Below are 18,143 nucleotides of genomic sequence, written 5' to 3' on the forward strand. Positions count from 1 at the left end.
AAGCAAGACAGGAAGCAGCGACAAGGGGATCAGAGTCAAGCAACAACACGAGGATGTTGCCCTAGCAGCCGAGGGAAAGCAAGAGAAATGGAAGAAGAAGGACCTCTCCAAGATCAAATGCTTCCACTATGGGGAGCTGGGTCATTATACGACCCAGTGTCCAAGGAAGAAGAACAAGGGAGAGTCCTCTGAGACCAAGGCAGCGCCAACAAGGGTAGAGAAGGAAGTGGAGACAGATGATGACTGTGCCATGAGTGCACACACGCCACTTGAGCGTAAGTGGGGAACATCGAGTTGTAGTAAGACGAACTACAGGCGATGAGGGGCAGGATCCTTGAGGTACCCAACCTCTTGGATTATACCATGCTATGAGACCCCCCAAGAGGAGTAGCAGGACTGGCAGATGAGGGTAGAGACAGATGCGGATGAAGCGGTAGAGAGAGCTACAATGAAGAATTCCCAAGACAGCGTGAGGCTAGCAGGATGCAACAGTGCGAGAGGCATGAGAGTGTTGCACTAGTGCATGATGTCATAGAGAGGTGTACAATGGTGCGAGATGCAGGGAGTTGTTGCAGTAGCGTAGAGGTCAAAGAAGGAGCACTAGTCAGCAGCAGAGGGAGCTTCAGCATCAAGAGTACTCTAGCTTGACAGAGAGGTTAGAGTTGGGAGATCAGTTACTTACATCTCAGTAACTGAGTTATAGTGCAACAGTTAGCAGTGGTAGTGCTATGGGTAGCATGATGCAACATGATGAGAGGAGATGCAGTGCTGACACAACAGTGGCAGTGGAAGGGCCATGGGCAACAACACGGATGCAGAGGGAGCTATCGCACAAATGTAGCAATGGCAGTGGCAGAGCTATGGGTAGTAGTACAAGATGCAACAGTGCAAAGGATGTTGGGCAGCAGGCCTAGCATCAGCACAGGGACCGATGCTAGATGATCAGGGTAATACTCAGTGAGGAGTATTGCTAAAGCATAGTCCTCGCTAAGAAGGAGTGTTGATTTGGGGTAGAATTGGATGTGCTCTAGCCACGAAATTTGGTGAAGAGGTTAGGGCACATGAGATCTCCAATACCCAGAAAGGGTTTGGGCAGATTCTAAATAGTTTGGGAGATATTAAAATAATTAATATTTCTAATGGAGTCCCTAAGTCTAAACTTAGGGAAATTAAAATATTAATGTGAATTAATATAAAACTATGTTAGAATGGTCCAAAAGACATGGATCAAGCCAGACCTAATCTTAGCTATCGATTAGGGACTTAATCTCAGTCTTTTATATGTCAACAAGAAAAGTATAAGAGGAGGGTTGAGGGTCACTTGGAGAATACACCAGAGTGATCAGTCATTCTATTCTCTAGAGCTGGGTTTGCTAAGAGAGATAGAATGAGTGATCAGTTGCAGCGAGGGGCAGTGAGTACGAGGCTAGGAGGTAGGGACAGTGCTGAGAGACCAGCGTAGAAGTAGAGAGAGGCAGATGCAGAACCAAAGGGAGCCACACAAAGCCAGAGAGGTTGTGTAGAGCCTCAAGAGGCTGACGTAGAGGCTAGCAGGGCTGACGCTGAGCTTCATATTGTGCTGGAGAGGGAATTTGTGGAGCAGGCTTTCTAAATACCTGTTTCTGAAGAGAGGTATTGCTGCCAGATTTTTTATCTCTGTCAGGTTAGCTAGTTTGGCACCCAGTGTACTTAGAAAATAGTTGCTTAATAATAAAACCCTTAGATAGCTGCACTGGTTTTCCTACATTGGGTTTTTCCGGGGACATTATTCCAAAAAAAATGGTGTCATTTGTGTGCTTATTTCTGTTTCCTTTAGTTGATGATTTGTAATTTGTTGAGCATGCACTTGTATTTATTTTCAGTATTTAAATGGTAAATAACTTGTTAATTAACAAAACAAGTAGGTAGGAATGAATCAGTAAAGTGCATGGAGGGTTTCTAATTGTTAGACTTAGAAACTTCAACAGAGCAGTGGTGGCATCACTACTGACACATAGGGAGAGTCACTTCTCGGATCCCTCAGGGAGGATTTGGAGGGAAGATCCATTCATCAGTGGGGATAGTGAAGCGATGGTGGAGGTGATGATACTGATCGAGTGTGGCCTGACACGTAGAGACATAGCTCTAAGCCTTCACATCCAGGGATGTGTGGGAGAATCTAGATTTGAGTAGTGGTCTACAGGTGGGCATGGAGATGCATGGTGGTGTGTTGTAATGTGTTGGACTGCATTGTGGAGTAGGAGTGCCTCACATCACATTGAGTACATGCAGGGAGTGACATGCGCTGTGACACAGGTGGGAAGCAGGATGGTATAGGATGGCATAGCTATAGCCGAGGGTATCCAGTACTGTACAGGGGTAGGTCGTTGTGTATAGTGGCATGTCCAGGTGTACTGGGATGATCAGTGGTATGCAGAGGCGTATGGTGCTGCACAGTGAGGTCTTCAAGTGTTTCCTCCAGGGACACCCATGGATGCAGATACCAGGCATACCTTTGGGTGTAGTTCACCTAGGATCGAGGGGGACATAGATGAGTGATACTTGATGGTATCTATGGGGGCTCACATGCCTGACCCTCTTCTACACCACTTATAGGAATGGGTGATCTGCTTGATGTTCTTTGACACTCTAGGTACGAACAATGGGGGACGGGGAGCTCACCCAAGACATTTGGATGACACTTGGTGCGATAGAGGAGAGACTTCTCAGCGGGGGCATTGATTCAGTGCGTGAATTGATAGCCACAGGTCGAGGGATGAGGTGATCACCGATAGGGATGGCATATCATTCATCACTGATCATAGGGGAGACATGTGTCACTCTTTCCATAGGGCATGTTTGGACCTTGCATGAGCAAAGGATACCGTGTACCACTGAGACAGTTGTCCAATATGTATCTAGGTTCCCAACATTGTATTGGCACATTCTCCAAGGGGAAGGTAGCCAAACCAGTGTCGATGGTTGGCAGGAGCAAGATGGATCTGCATACACTAAGTCGATTGTGCATTTCAGATACCCCTCTATTGGTCACATTCAAGGGGTAGCTATTTGGCTCACGTGGTTTCTAGTGGTTATAAGTACTACACAGTGGGAGGCACAAGACAGTTTAGCATGCCTCATATTAGTTCATGATGTATGGAACCTATATATGGGTGGTATGTAGGGACTAGAGATGAGGGCCAGAGGGATTCCATTGGTTGTCAGGGCTATGCTACAGTAGGTTTGGCTATGGGATGCAGAGATTAAATTGATCGATAGATCACTCATGACGAGCGGAGTCGTGGCAGAGAGTGATATAGTTCGCTCTTGGGATGACACATGGGGGTTCACAGAGGGTTTCATCATATGGGGAGGCAGACATTCTCTATTGTTTCACAGGTTCAGAGGTAGATTTGAATGGGTAGGCCTTGGCGCCATGAAGATTCCCAGGCAGGATGTGTCTCGCCTCTTTCAATATTCCACCATCGAGTTCCAAGAGAGGAGGATATTGTCTGTGTACAATGGGGAGTATGACATAGTCAGAGTAGCGTAGCGTCAGCATGGTGGCACCACTTTGGGACTAGAAGGGAACTGGGGCATCAAAACTCTTCAGAGCTCAATAACCTTTAGGGATGCACTAGCTACTGCAAGGGGAGATCATACAGATCTTCCATTGGGCTTTAGCGAGTCATTGATGGAGGAGAAGACTTCTAGTACTTTCACCAGGCATGATAGGGAGTGGAGCGAGGGGAGCTTCATGTTGGACAAGATGGCCTGGGATCTTGGTATTGAAGGATTCTTTCATATCAGGACAATGTTGAGGTTAGGGATGATTCAGTGGGATATCTGGGACCCTGGCACATGTTGTAGTGACAGTGGGAAGAAGTTAGAGGGGATGCTTGTTCAAGCATTGCTTGAGGACAAGCAATTTTTGGTGCATTGGAGGAGCATGCCAGATGAGGATGCTACTCTGGAGGGCGAGCACATACTTGAGCATCTAGCACTGAAGTTACTTGGGGACAAGCAACATTTGGGAGGGGAGGACTATCATGTCCCTTCCTAAATTAATTTGGAACAAGACTAATTATTTCATTTTGGGGCCAATTTTGGAGATAGCGGGGCCTATTCAATTTTTATTAGGAGATTAGACTTGGGAGAAGTTATTTTGTTGTGGGTAAATTACACATGGGGGCCACCCACACTAGGGAAATAGGCACTCCCCAGTTCGGTTTACATGAAGGTGGTTAAGTTTTACATGTGGGTGGTTAAGTGAGGGCCCATGATGGAGGTAAAAGTGGAGGGAAAATTGCCCCATGAAATCTATATAAGGAAGGTAGCTCTCCTCATTTCATTCATCTTATTGGAGTTTATCAATTTCTCTTTGGTTGCTCGAGCTGCTTAGCCGAGTCATTGTTGTTTAGCACGAGTTCTTCATGCGAAGAGCTCACCCTTTCTTTAGGGGACTTCAAGTGCCATGCTAGGAAGGTTTTCTTCATTTCTTCAAGAGGAGGATCACATTGTGATTCCCAACAGTAGCATTCCCTTCCAGGTTGTGCGTATTACTGGGAGACGTAGTGGAGAGGAGGCCAAGTTCATTGGTGGTGCTTAGCAGTGGAGATTTGACGTGAGATTTTATAGAGAGGAGGCTAGGGAGGATTTTCAGCATCTAGGAGAGTTTGGGAGTTGATTGAGCTTCTGGTTTGGGAGTGTGACATTTGCATTAGCTGGGATAGCGTAGAGGCAGTGTGTGGGAGCTCATTTGGTGGGTAGAGTATCAGTCCTTGAGGTTGATCTTTGTCATGGAGGTTATAGGAGATATTGAGTGGTGTTTGCTTTCATTTCAGAGCTTGCAGGAGAACTTTGTCATCATTCGTTGCAAGCCATATTTCTGGAGTTGTTTGGAGGGCGTGGGCCATAGAAGAGGTCGAATTTGGGAGGTCAAAATCTAGGAAAACCATTTCTGGGTTTTTTTGGGTTTTGACAAGGATCCCAAATATAAAGTTTCATAATTTTCTGGGCATCGAAAGCGGGGTTTTCAGTCATATCTTTGCAACGGACAATATAGAATTGCTGGGGATTGAATAGTGCCTTTGGCAGTGGATTTTGGGAAGTCCATATCAGGTCAAACCATTTCTTGGTTTTAGTGGGTTTTGGCCAAGAAGTTTGTGGCTGAAATTTCATCATTTTCTGAGCAGTGGAGGAGGAGTTTCTTGCATTCCCTTTCGAGGAAGCAGTGATGTTTTTTGGGTAGCGGAGAGCATTAGAGGAGCAAGTATTTCCATCATTTGAGATCATTGTATTATCACCTAGGTTCTGTCACACTTTCCATTGAGGTATGCTCAGGTGCATTCCTCCATACTATTGTACTTGCTCCATTGATTAATAAAATGGCTTAGTTGGTTCTTAATTCCAGAGTTTTTATGAGCATTTGCTGATTGTTTAAAATTTTTGTGCTATAAATCATTTTTACTCTGCATATCACTATTTATTTAATTTTGGAACATTACAATGGTATCAAAGCATGATCTTGGCCCAGCTATGGGAAAATAGCTAGAAGATCATGGAAGCTTTGGGTATGAGTGCATAGTGATAGGTGAAACCAGAGACAAACCCATGGTTCAAGGGAAATCCAGTATGCAAAAATTTTGGGGTAGAATTCATTGGGACGATGAGTGGCTAGCCTAATTGAGGAGGGTGACAGACCAAACCCATCCTCACCCTTACAATAGAGATGTTAGAGGTTAGCAGGCCATCGGGTTGCAACCATCTACATCATGTGGGGAAAGTCGACCAGATCAAGGCACCAGATCTTTTGAAAAGGAGCAGGCGGGACAAAGAAAGTTAGAGGGTGAGACCAAGGGGCACTTTTGCTAGTGGAGACCTGGCTTTCAATATCAAGAGCCTAAGGAGGAGGTTGAGAATGATAATGAGAGCCCATGGCATGGTGAGGAGAGCATTGATATACCCAGTGTGGCACAGGAGTCACCTTTATTAGAGACCTTTTTGATAGCCCTAGTTGACATCTTGGTGGAAACGATAGAGCTTACACACATAGAGCCATCTGTTGAGGAGGAACCACCCATAAACGAGAGGCCAACAATTGTTGAGATACTGGCAGCTATGACCGAGTTTATAGGTGATAGATGACCACAACAGTTCCACCAGTTTTAGGGCAACCTTATAACATTAAAAAGGAAGGTCGCATTAGTGCATGAGGCTATTCTGAAACAGAACGAAGAGTTGGAGGGCATAAGAGTGGTTTGTGCCGAGTCCATGGCCAAATTGACTCACGTTGGGGAGCGGTTGGATTCCCTATTGGTGCAACTAGAGTGAACATTGGGGCATGAGAGCAGCCCTCCTCGGGCATACATAGGAAGGGTTGACAACACTGTTAGGTTACCTTGGCCCATTGGACAGAGAGAGACAGAGCTACCTAGTCAGATTTTATGTATTGATTAGGATAGTGAGATGAGACGACTTGAGTTGCACAGGGTACAACAATCACATGCTAGGGTTGTTCTATGTGCAGGAGTTTGTGGATTCGATCCCTCTCTTCAGGTTGGATGGCGAGAGATTCTGAGTTGGTACCCTGTGGAGTGGGCTATGGAGATGGTGGTGGACATGGATGTAGCTCAGCAGGAGCTTCCATGCACTGGGGATACCGGCAACGTAAACTGGCATTGGGTTCTTGGTGGGACTACCTATCATTTCCTAGGTATGCCAGTTGACTACAACCTGGATGGTCAGCTAACCTAGCAGTTGCGCGTGCACATTCGCTAGGGGAGTCTTAGTCAACAATAGTGGCCTACCAGTTTATGGACAGTTTTTTTTGGTTTTCTTGGTACGACATTTGTACATAGGATCAATGGGTGATTAACATACTCTGGCAGGAGTTTGTCGGAGGAGGTGTGTTAAAATTGGCAACTAGGGCCAAACTCCATGTGGGTCATCTTATTTATGGCAGCTGATATTTTTCTTGGATCTCTCTCATTGAGAGGTGTAGGATTGACCTAAATATCATTCGATTTCGATAAGTATTCATGGATTTTTGAATTTATTTGCATTATAAGATAATTCGTCAAGGTTGGCTAACAACCAAATAAACCCCACATGTGCTCAACGTTTTAGTATAAATAGAGGTGGCATTTAAGTCATTTCAACACACTTGGGATCTCTTCCTCTCTCTACTTGTCTTTGGGTTTTAGTAGGGGGAGAGATCCTAAGGAATAACGTTGCCCTGATCTGGAGGGCAGAAAAGCTGGAACTGTCAGAAAAGCATGAACTTCTGGAAAAGCCGGAAATGCCAAAAAAGCCGGAAAATCTAGAAATGCCGGAAAAGCTGGAAATGCTGGAAAAGTCAGAAAAGCCGGAAAATCCAGAAAAGCCGGAAAAGCCGGAAATGTCGTAACTGTTAGAACTGTTGAGACTGTCGGAACTGCTAGAACTACGGGGAACTGCTGGAACTGCCAGAACTACCGAGAACTATTGAAACAATTGGAGCATCTATCTCCGAAGGACAACAACATGCAAGGGACAACTAACTAACATTGGGATAGTTGTATGGTACTCAGCAGCAAATACACCAAGCATGCAATGTTACAACTAGCATGCAAGGGACAACTAGCATGCAACAACAATCATGCTAAGGACAACAAGCATGCTAGGGACAATAAGCAAGCAATGGACAACAAGCAAGCAAGATGCAACCAACACATAGGTCAGGATGGCAACATGGTGTAGCAATGGAACATAATGCAGTACAGTGATGGGTATAGTAATGATTAATGAAGTGTGATGAGATGCAGCATAGTAATGATGGGTGCAGCATGGTGCATCGCAGTGAGGTGCAACATGATGATGAAATGCAGCACAACGATAGGTGAAGGAGTCACCTTGGAGAAATAGTTGAAGCAGCATGTCTTCAACTGATCTCATCTATCATCTTCTTAGAGATGATCTATGCTCTTATCTAGATAAGTCAAAGTGTTGACTTCTGCTGTAAACGTACTATCTCTCTCTCTCTCTCTGCTAAACTATTGAAGAACATATAAGAAGAATTGATCAAGGGTTTTCCCACATTGGGGTTTGTCCCTGGCTAGTGCCACATCTTGTGTCCTCTTGTTTTGGCTTGTCTTCTGCGATTTATGCTTATGTTCTATCTGCAGTTTACTTTAATGTTGATGTGATTGCTAATATTGAAAAGATATGGAGCGAACTGTGAAAATTGAAATAAATTTCTCTAAGCATAAACATACCTAAAATTAACATGGTATCAGAGCTAAAGTGAAGACAATGCCCAAGCAAGAGTGAAAGAGCAATCACCAAAGACAGTTGGGGAAGGACAAAAGGATCAGTGGATTCCTCATTCCTCTTCAAATTCATCAAGGGTGAAGTTGAAGCAGAGAATATTATCAGAATGGTGCAGCGGAATATGGCCTACCTAAAGATCACTTCATAGGAAGACCAGATTTCAGGGTGGAAGGAAAGGCAGATAACTAGTTTGGCCATTATGTGAAGGAGTGTCCGAATGGCATGGACACATCACTTGATGATGATAACAATCATTCCAGGGACATCTTCAATGATCAAAGGAATGACAGGTAATGCAAGTCATCAAGGAAATGGTTGACTCTTCCTAGAAAGCAAGGAAACCCAGGTATGAAGAATCAAATGTTGTTTCTGATCAGATAAATAAGCATTATCTTGTATTGGCCCTCTCCTTCAGATTCTTTGTCAATTTGGCTTATAGATTGTAGTGCTTCAAGGCACTTCATCGGATAGATGGGTGCACTCTCTAATTTGGTAGAGATGGAAAAAATCATGGGATTATACTTGGAGCCGATGCCAGCTATCCCAGAAAGGGTGTAGGGAATGTTAACTTTTAATTGAATAAGGGTAACTCGATTCATTTACAGAATCTATTTTATGTACCTAGTCGCAAGAAGAACCTGGTGTCCATCTCAGAAATGGAAGTCAAAGGTTTTAGGGTGGCATTCATTGATGGAAAGGTACGTGTTAAAAAATATAATGTTCAAGTTGCAGGATGGTCCATTGGGGATCATGTCAATTGACATATCACATCTATAACACCGGAGGTCTACCTATGGGGCCCTACCTGATGTGAGTCAAATGGTGATAGGGATGTATGAATTCAAGTAGAGCATGAAGGTACATGTCTGAGATGTACCAAAGGAAAATCTTATAAGGGGACCATTCTCCTCATGCAGCAAGTCCATAGGTTTGGAACAACCCGAGGAGTTTGAGACTCATGATCGGGAATCTCATGTATATAGGTGGAAGAAAACCCTCTATGGCTTGAAGCAAAACATCCTGGGCGTAGTATGAGAGGATTGATAGTTATCTGATGAAGTTGAGATTCACTAGGAGTGAAACCGATCCAAACCATTACCTGAAAGTTGTGGATGATAGACCTCTCATACTGACACCTCATGAGGACAACCTATTTCTGACAGGTGTTGACCCTCTCATTTGTAGAAGTAAGAGGGAGTTGGATTCCGGAGGTGGAATGATAAACTGCAAGCCTGTGAATACCTTGAGGATCTTAACTTTCAGAAGTTATATGATAGTGATGTCGGACCAGATTTGGGAAATGCCTCTGAGTTTCATAAACTCATTCGCGTTGATGTTCTTGGTGAACTTCCATCCGGACATATGTTTTGTAGTTAGCATGGTGAGCTCATATTTGGTTGAGCCTCACTGGATTGGTGCCAATAATCTTTTGAGATATCTTTGGGGCACAATCTCTCATGGATTGAGATACACTGCCAGAAATATGAAACTGCATGATTATTCAAATGTTGACTAGGATCACTAGAGCACTTCTCAATGCTGGTTCGCTTTGGATTCTACTTCGATATCATGGATGAGAAGGAAGCATAACTCGTTTGCTATAAGCACCATCAAGACCAAATACATAGCTACGAGTATGATCTCGTGTGAAGCTGCATGGTTGTAGAAGCTCTTAAGTGAGCTATTTGTACACATGATCAATACCACTGTGATTCTCTGTGACAACCAGAGGGGGGATTCAATTATTAAGGAATCCCGTATTCAATGATTGCTCCAATAGATAGACATCAGATACTGCCTTATCTATGATATGGTAAGTCGATGAGCGAGGAGGCTCCATCGCATTGAGACTGATATACAGGTCGCAAACATTTTGTCAAAGCCTCGGGGAAAGGTCAAATCTGTGACTTTCCCGAATGACTTGGAGTCGTTGAGGGACCTTCTTATAAGGGTCCTGCATGTTGCATGCATTGAGCTCTATGACCTCTCGGGGGCTTGGGGTACTTACGGGAGCAACATACGACCACAGGGTGCCTCACCCTCCCCTGGTGGTGCACTATGAACAGGATGATTAGTTCTTCTGTGGGTTGGGATGATTAGTTCTCTTGTGGCAACTGTGGAACAGGATGATTAGTTCTCCTGTGGGCTAGGATTAATAGTTCTCCCTTGCCAACTGTGGAATGGGATGATTAGTTCTCTTGTGGGCCAGGATGATTTTTTCTCCATGGCGACTATGGAACAGGATGATTAGTTCTCCTATGGGCTACGATGATTTGTTCTCCGTGGTGACTGTGGAACAGGATGATTAGTTCTCCTATGGGCCAAGATGATTAGTTCTCTGTGGCATCCACTGAAAGGATGATTCGTTCTCCGTGGACAGGATGATTAGTTCTCCTATCGATGCATCCTTCCCATGCAGTCTGGGACTCATGGGAAGTACCTCTCATCTGATCAATGAGTAGGGAAATGAGGATAGGGACCATAGTAGTACTATCGATGGACGCATCGTTGTATCTACCATACATCCTATGCTAGGATGACCTCCATTGATTTGGGATCAATGAAACTGATCTAGGATCAGTATGAGTGGTTTGAGACACTCTCTTATGATATTGATCTAGGATCAATGAAACTGATCCGGGATCAATATGAGTGGTTTGAGACACTCTCTTGTGATATTGATCTGGGATCAGTAAAACTGAATTCGAGTTAGTGAGAGTGATGTGACACACTCTCTTCAGATGAAACTGACTTTGGGTCAGTAGAGAATGGTATAAGACATTCTCGATCAATTCTTCTTCTTCATGGTTTAGCAGAGCAGAGCTTAACAGATCAAAGCAAAGCAGAGCAGAGCTCAACAAGACAATTCGTCAAGGTCGGCCAGTAACCAAATAAACCCCACATGTGCTCAATGTTTTAGTATAAATAGAGGTGGCCTTCAAGTCATTTCAACACACTTGGGATCTCTTCCTCTCTCTACTTGTCTTTGGGTTTTAGTAGGAGGAGATATCCTAAGGAATAACATTGCCCTGATCGAGAGGGCAGAAAAGCCAGAATTGCCGAAAAATCATGAACTACTGGAAAATATGGAAATGCTAGAAAAGCTGGAAATGCCAGAAAATCCAGAAATGCCGAAAATGCTAGAAATGCCGGAAAAGTCGGAAAAGCTGGAAAAACTAGAAAAGCCAGAAATGTCGGAACTGTCAGAACTGTTGAGACTGTCGGAACTGCCGGGAACAACCGAAACTGCCAAAACTGCGAGGAACTGCCGGAACTGACAGAACTACTGGGAACTGCTGAAACAGCTGGAGCATCTATCTCCGAAGGAGAGCAACATGCAAGGGACAACTAACTAACATTGGGACAGTTGTATGTTACTCAGCAGCAAATACACCAAGCATGCAATGTTACAATTAGCATGCAAGGGACAACTAGCATGCAACAACAAGCATGCTAAGGACAATAAGAATGCTAGGGACAACAAGCAAGCAAGGGAAAACAAGCAAGCAAGGTGCAACCAACACATAGGTTAGGATGGCAACATGGTGCAGCAATGTAACATAATGCAGTACAATGATGGGTACCGTCATCATTAATGAAGTGTGATGAGATGCAGCATAGTGATGATGGGTGTAGCATGGTGCAGCGCAGTGAGGTGCAGCATGATGATGAAATGCAGTGTAACGATTGGTGAAGGAGTCACCTTGGAGAGTTAGTGGAAGCATCATGTCTTCCACTGATCTCATGTATCATCTTCTTAGAGATGATCTATGCTCTTATATAGATAAGTCAAAGTGTTGACTTCTGTTGTAAACGTACTATCTCTCTCTCTCTCTTCTGAACTATTGAATAACATAAAAGAAGAATTGATCAAGGGTTTCCTCACATTGGGGTTTGTCCCTGGCTAGTGCCACATCTTGTGTCCTCTTGTCTTGGCTTGTCTTCTGCGATTTATGTTTATGTTCTATCTGCAGTTTACTTTAATGTTGATGTGATTGCTAATCTGGAAAAGATATGGAGCTAACTGTGAAAATTGAAATAAATTGCTCTAGACATAGAACATACCTAAAATTTACAAGGTGGCATTGGCAGGCCACCAGGCGGTGCCTTTTATGGAGCTGGGGACTCTTCACTTTTGTGTGGGGCACAAAATACGCAGAGGAGTGGAGCAGTGGTGGCATCACTTTTGACACATAGCGAGAGTCACTTCTCAAATCCCTCAAGGAGGTTTTGGAGGGAAGATCCATTCATCAGCATGGATAGCGATGTGATGGTGGAGGTGATGATACTGATCGAGTGTGGCCTAACATGTAGAGACACAGCTCTAAGCCACCACATCCAGGGATGTGTGGGAGCATCTAGATTTGAGCAGTGGTCTACAAGTGGGCATGGAGATGCATGGTGGTGTGTTGTAGTGTGTTGGACTACATTGTGGAGTGGGAGTGCCTCACATCACATTGAGTACATGCAGGGAGTGACAGGTGTAGTGACACAGGTGGAAAGCGGGATGGTACGAGATGGCATAGTTGTAGCCGAGGGTATCTAGCAGTGTACAGGGGTAGGTCGCAGTGTACAGTGGCATGTCCAAGAGTACTGGGATGATCGGTGGTATGCAGAGGTGTATGGTGTTGCACAGTGAGGTCTTCGAGTGTTGCTTCAAGGGAAACCCATGGATGGAGATATGGGCATACCTTTGGGTGTAGTTCACCCAGGATCGAGGGGCACACAGATGAGCGATACTTGATGGTATCCGCGAGGACTCACACGCTTGACCCTCTTCTACATCACTTACAGGAATGGGCGATCTGGTTGATGTCCTTTGACACTCTGGGCATGAATAGAAAGGATGGGGAGCTCACCCAAGATATTTGGATGACACTTGGTGCAATAGAGGGTACACTTCTTAGCAGGGGCATCGAGTTGGTGCGCGAGTTGACAGCCACAAGTTGAGGGATGAGGTGATCACTGATACGGATGGCATATCATTCATCACTGATCCTATGCCTAGGGAGCTGGTCATAGGGGAGACATGTGTCACTCTTTCCATAGGGAATGTCTAGACCTTGCATGAGTAGAGGATATCGTGTACGGCTGAGACAGTTGTCCATTATGTATCTGGATTCCCAACATTGTATCGACACATTCTCCATGCAGAAGGTAGCCAAACCAGTGGCAATTGTTGGTAGGAGCAGGATGGATTCGCATACACCGAGTTGATTACACATATCTGATACCCATCTGTTGGTCACATTCAAGGGGTAGCTATTTTCCCCATGTGGTTTCTAGTGGTTATCAATACTACACAGTGGCAGACACAGGACAGTTTAGCATGCCTCATATTAGTTCATAATGTATGGAGCCTATATATCGGTGGCATGCAGGGACTAGAGATGAGGGCCAGAGGGATTCCATTGGTTGTCAGGGCTATGCTACAATAGGTCTAGCTATGGGATGCAGAGATTCAGTTGATCGATAGATCACTCATGATGAGCGGAGTCATGGCAAAGAGTTATATAGTTCACTCTTGGGATGAAAAATGGGATTTCATAGAGGGTTTCATCATTTGGGGAGGCAGACATTCTCTGTTGCTGCACAGGTTTGGAGTTAGATTTGGATGGGTAGGCCTTGGTGCCATGAAGATGCCTAGGCAAGATGTGTCTGTTGGGTTGTATTATATTCTTTCCACGACTAGCCCACGTAGTTAACCAAGGGCTTAGAAGGGGCGTGAAGCCCCCCCTTCGTTGCATTGATTGTGTAGTGGGGGGGTCACAGGGGGTCACAGGGGGTTTGAGGGGTGCAGTTAACTCCACTCTATGGGGTTTGGGGCAGCGCTGTGGAAAATTTTGGTTTTAGACCCTATGTTAGGTTGGGCGGACCCACCTATGGTTTTGTGCCTGATTTTCACACATGGTTTTGGACGCAATGGTTTTTGGTCCATGGTTTTGGACGTGATGGTTTTCGATCCATGGTATTGGATGCTTCAGCATGTATAAAATGTATTGTAACATTGAAAGGAACATAATGAAAAATTAAGTTGGTAGTCCTAGTTTTGGGATCCAGGGGAAAATCTCTATGTATATGTGTTTTATGTGTTATGCTCTTGCATTGTTTATTTTCTGTGTTTTAGAATTCGTATGCAGGTAATTTCTTCACGGGGTTAAAACCTACATTTGGTATCAGAGCTATTTTGGCTTCAAGGGGACACCTTTGCTGCTGAGGGGTTTCACTCGGGCCTGTGGTAGACCTTGTTCAGTGGGAGATCTGCAAGATCGATTCTGGTGGTGCAAGAAGATGGCGAGCAGTGGAAAGACAAAGATCGAGAAATTTAATGGTTAGAGTTTTGAGTTGTGGAAACTCAAGATGGAGGATCTGTTGGTGGGTAAAGATCAGTGGATCATGGTAGATCCAGGTACTAAACCAACGAGAGTGTCTGAGGAAGAATGGAAGAAGTTGGATCGGACGGCAAAGAGCACAATACGATTGTGTGTCTTAGATTCAATATTGCTGAATGTATCAGGGGAAGCTACGGTGAAGGCTCTGTGGGACAAGTTAGGGACTTTGTACCAATATAAGTCTCTGGTGAATAAATTGTTCCTATGGAAAAGCCTATATAACCTAAGGATGAAAGATGGAGTCTCGGTGACAGAGCATTTGAACGCATTTAATACTGTGGTAAGTCAGTTAGCATCTGTTGATATTAAAATTTCATATAAAGATAATTGCATCAGTTTGTTGTGTTCTATACTAGATTCGTGGGATAGTCTGGTTATTGCAATAGGTAGCAATGCAACTGCCTTGCAGTTTGATGAAATAGTCTCATCCTTGCTGACGGAGGAGACAAGACGGAAAAATATGGAGAGCTAGAATGGTGATGCCTTTTCTTTATGAGGATGGTCCCAGAACATAAAAAAAAATAAGTCATCGAGTGGGAGATCTAAATCTAGAGGGAGATCTAAATCTCCAGGAAAACCTGTAAAGCTGGTGTGTTGGAAATGCGGAAAGGAAGGGCACTACAAAAGGGACTGTAAATCTAAAGCTCCTGATAAAGGAAAGGGATCTGATGATGCTCCTTCTGCAGAGGCGAAAACCACCTCAGATGAACGTGGGGATGTGTACCTGGCTTCTTCAAGTACACATGTAGATCATGAGGTATGGCTGATTGAATCAGGTGCATCCTTTCACTTCACTCCCCATAGAGAGTGGTTTTGTGAGTATGAGAAATATGATGGTGGTGATGTCTTCTTGGGGAATGACAGGAAGGCTAGAATCATTGGTTGTGGAAAAATAAAGTTGAAGTTGCAAGGTGGAAGGGTTAGAACACTTCCAGGTGTTCTGCATATTCCTGCATTGGCCAAAAATCTGATTTTGTAAGCAAGTTGGATGATGCAGATGTTAAAATAGTGTTCGAGAAAGATACCTACAAGATGGTTCGGGGAGCACTGGTATTGATGCGGGGAGTTCAGATTGGAACTCTGTACAAGCTGCAAGGTAGCACGGTTGTTGATGGGTGCAATAGTTTTTTGGTTCTTAAAAGTGGAGCAGAAAATCTAGTGGTCTTTGGAGAGAAGACCATGTTGTGGCATCAAAGGCTTGGACATATTGGAGAGAAGGGCCTTCGAATACTTCATGGTAAAGGTATGGTAGAAGGTATGAGTAATAGATCTGGATTTTGATTTCTGTGAAAATTGTGTATATGGGAAGCAGAATCGGGTGAGTTTCCCCTCTGGTGTTAAGAGGGTGAAACAAATATTAGAGCTTGTGAACAGTGATGTGTTTGGACCTGTGAAGGTTCCATCACTGGGTAAGTCTGTGTACTATGTATCATTTATAGATAACTTCTCAAGGAATACATGAATATATTTCCTTAAGAATAAATCTGAAGTCTTTGACAAGTTTAAAGAATTTAAGTCTTTGGTGGAAAACCAGACAGAGAAGAAGATAAAGGTGCTGAGGACAGAGAACGGTGGAGAGTTTTACAGTAAGGAATTTGAAGAATTCTGTAAGAAGTGTGGTATAGCGCAGCAGAAGACTACTCCATATACACCTTAGCAAAATGGATTTTCATAAAGAATGAACAAGACGTTGATGGAAAGGGCAAGAAGCATGCTCAGTTCTAGATATTCCTGCATTGGCCAAAAATCTGATTTATGTAAGCGAGTTGGATGATGCAGGTGTTAAAACAGTGTTCGAGAAAGATACCTATAATATTGTTCAGGGAGCGCTGGTATTGATGTGGGGAGTTTGGATTGGAACTCTGTACAAGCTGCAAGGTAGCATGGTTTTTGATGGGTACAACAGTTCTGTGGTACCTGAAAGTGGAGCAGAAAATCTAGTTGTCTTTGGAGAGAAGAACATGTTGTGGAATCAAAGGCTTGGACATATTGGAGAGAAGGGCCTCCGAATACTTCATGGTAAAGGTATGAGTAATAGATCTGGATTTTTATTTCTGTGAAAATTTTGTATATGGGAAGCAGAATCGGATGAGATTCCCCTCTGGTGTTAAGAGGGCGAAACAAATATTAGAGCTTGTGCACAGTGATGTGTTTGGACCTGTGAAGGTTCCATCACTGGGTAACTCTATGTACTATGTATCATTTATAGATAACTTCTCAAGGAATACATGGATATATTTCCTTAAGAAGAAATCTGAAGTCTTTGACAGGTTTAAAGAATTTAAGGATCTGGTGGAAAACCAGACATCGAAGAAGATAAAGGTGCTGAGGACAGATAAAGGTGGAGAGTTTTGCAATAAGGAATTTGAAGAATTCTGTAAGAAGTGTGGTATAGCACGGCAGAAGACTACTCCATATACACCTCAGCAAAATGGATTTGCATAAAGAATGAACAAGACGTTGATGGAAAGGGCAAGAAGCATGCTCAGTGATGCCGAGCTAGGACAGGAATTCTAGGAAGAGGTGGTGGAGACTGCATGTTACATGGTCAACAGGTCACCTTCATCAGCATTGGAGGATAAGACTCCACAAGAGATATGGACTGGTAAGAAACCCTCTCTTTCACATCTGAGGGTATTTGGATGTGATGCATATGTACATGTTCCAAAGGAGAAAAGAACAAAGTTGGATAGTAAATCTGAAAAGTCCATCTTTATTGGGTATAAGGATGGTTTAAAGGGTTATAAGATTTGGAACCCAGTAACAAGGAAGGTTGTGTACAACTGAGATGTGGTGTTCAGAGAGGTGAAAGATGTTATTAGACATGAAGTCCAACCAAAGGAACTTGAAAAGATAGAGCTTGAGCTAAAGGAGGAAAAATCAGACTCTATAGCACAGGAGGAATCAGAAGATGAAGAGCCACAAATTCCGGGTGTGAGAAGATTAGTTCGAGAAAGAAGGCATCCAGAAAGGTATAGTCCATCTGCTTTTTGTTCAAATTTTTCTTTATCTATTACTGTTGATGATCCCAGAACTTTGAAGGAAGCAATAGATTCAGAGGATGGAAAACTCTGGAAAGAGGCCATGGTTGATGAAATGGCATCTTTGCACAAAAATGAAGCTTGGGATTTGGTGGAGTTGTCGGCTGGAAGGAAACCCATTGACAACAAATGGTTGTTCAAGAAGAAGATAAATGTAGAAGGAAAGGTGGAGAAATACAAAGCTCGGTTGGTAGCAAAAGGTTATTCCCAGGTGTCAGGAATTGATTTTGGTGATATTTTTTCTCTTGTTGCCAAGGTAACTTCTATTAGATTACTATTATCTGTTGCTACTTCTTTTGATTTTGAGGTAGAACAGATGGATGTGAAGACAACATTTCTTCATGGGGATCTAGAAGAGGAGATATACATGAAGCAACCTGAAGGTTTTGTAGTGAAGGGTAAGAAGGAACTGGTATGCAAG

The sequence above is a fragment of the Pinus tabuliformis genome, chromosome X (genome assembly GCF_031772625.1).
Source record: "Pinus tabuliformis cultivar Carrire ecotype Pingquan chromosome X, CPIR1, whole genome shotgun sequence".
NCBI lineage: Eukaryota > Viridiplantae > Streptophyta > Pinopsida > Pinales > Pinaceae > Pinus > Pinus tabuliformis.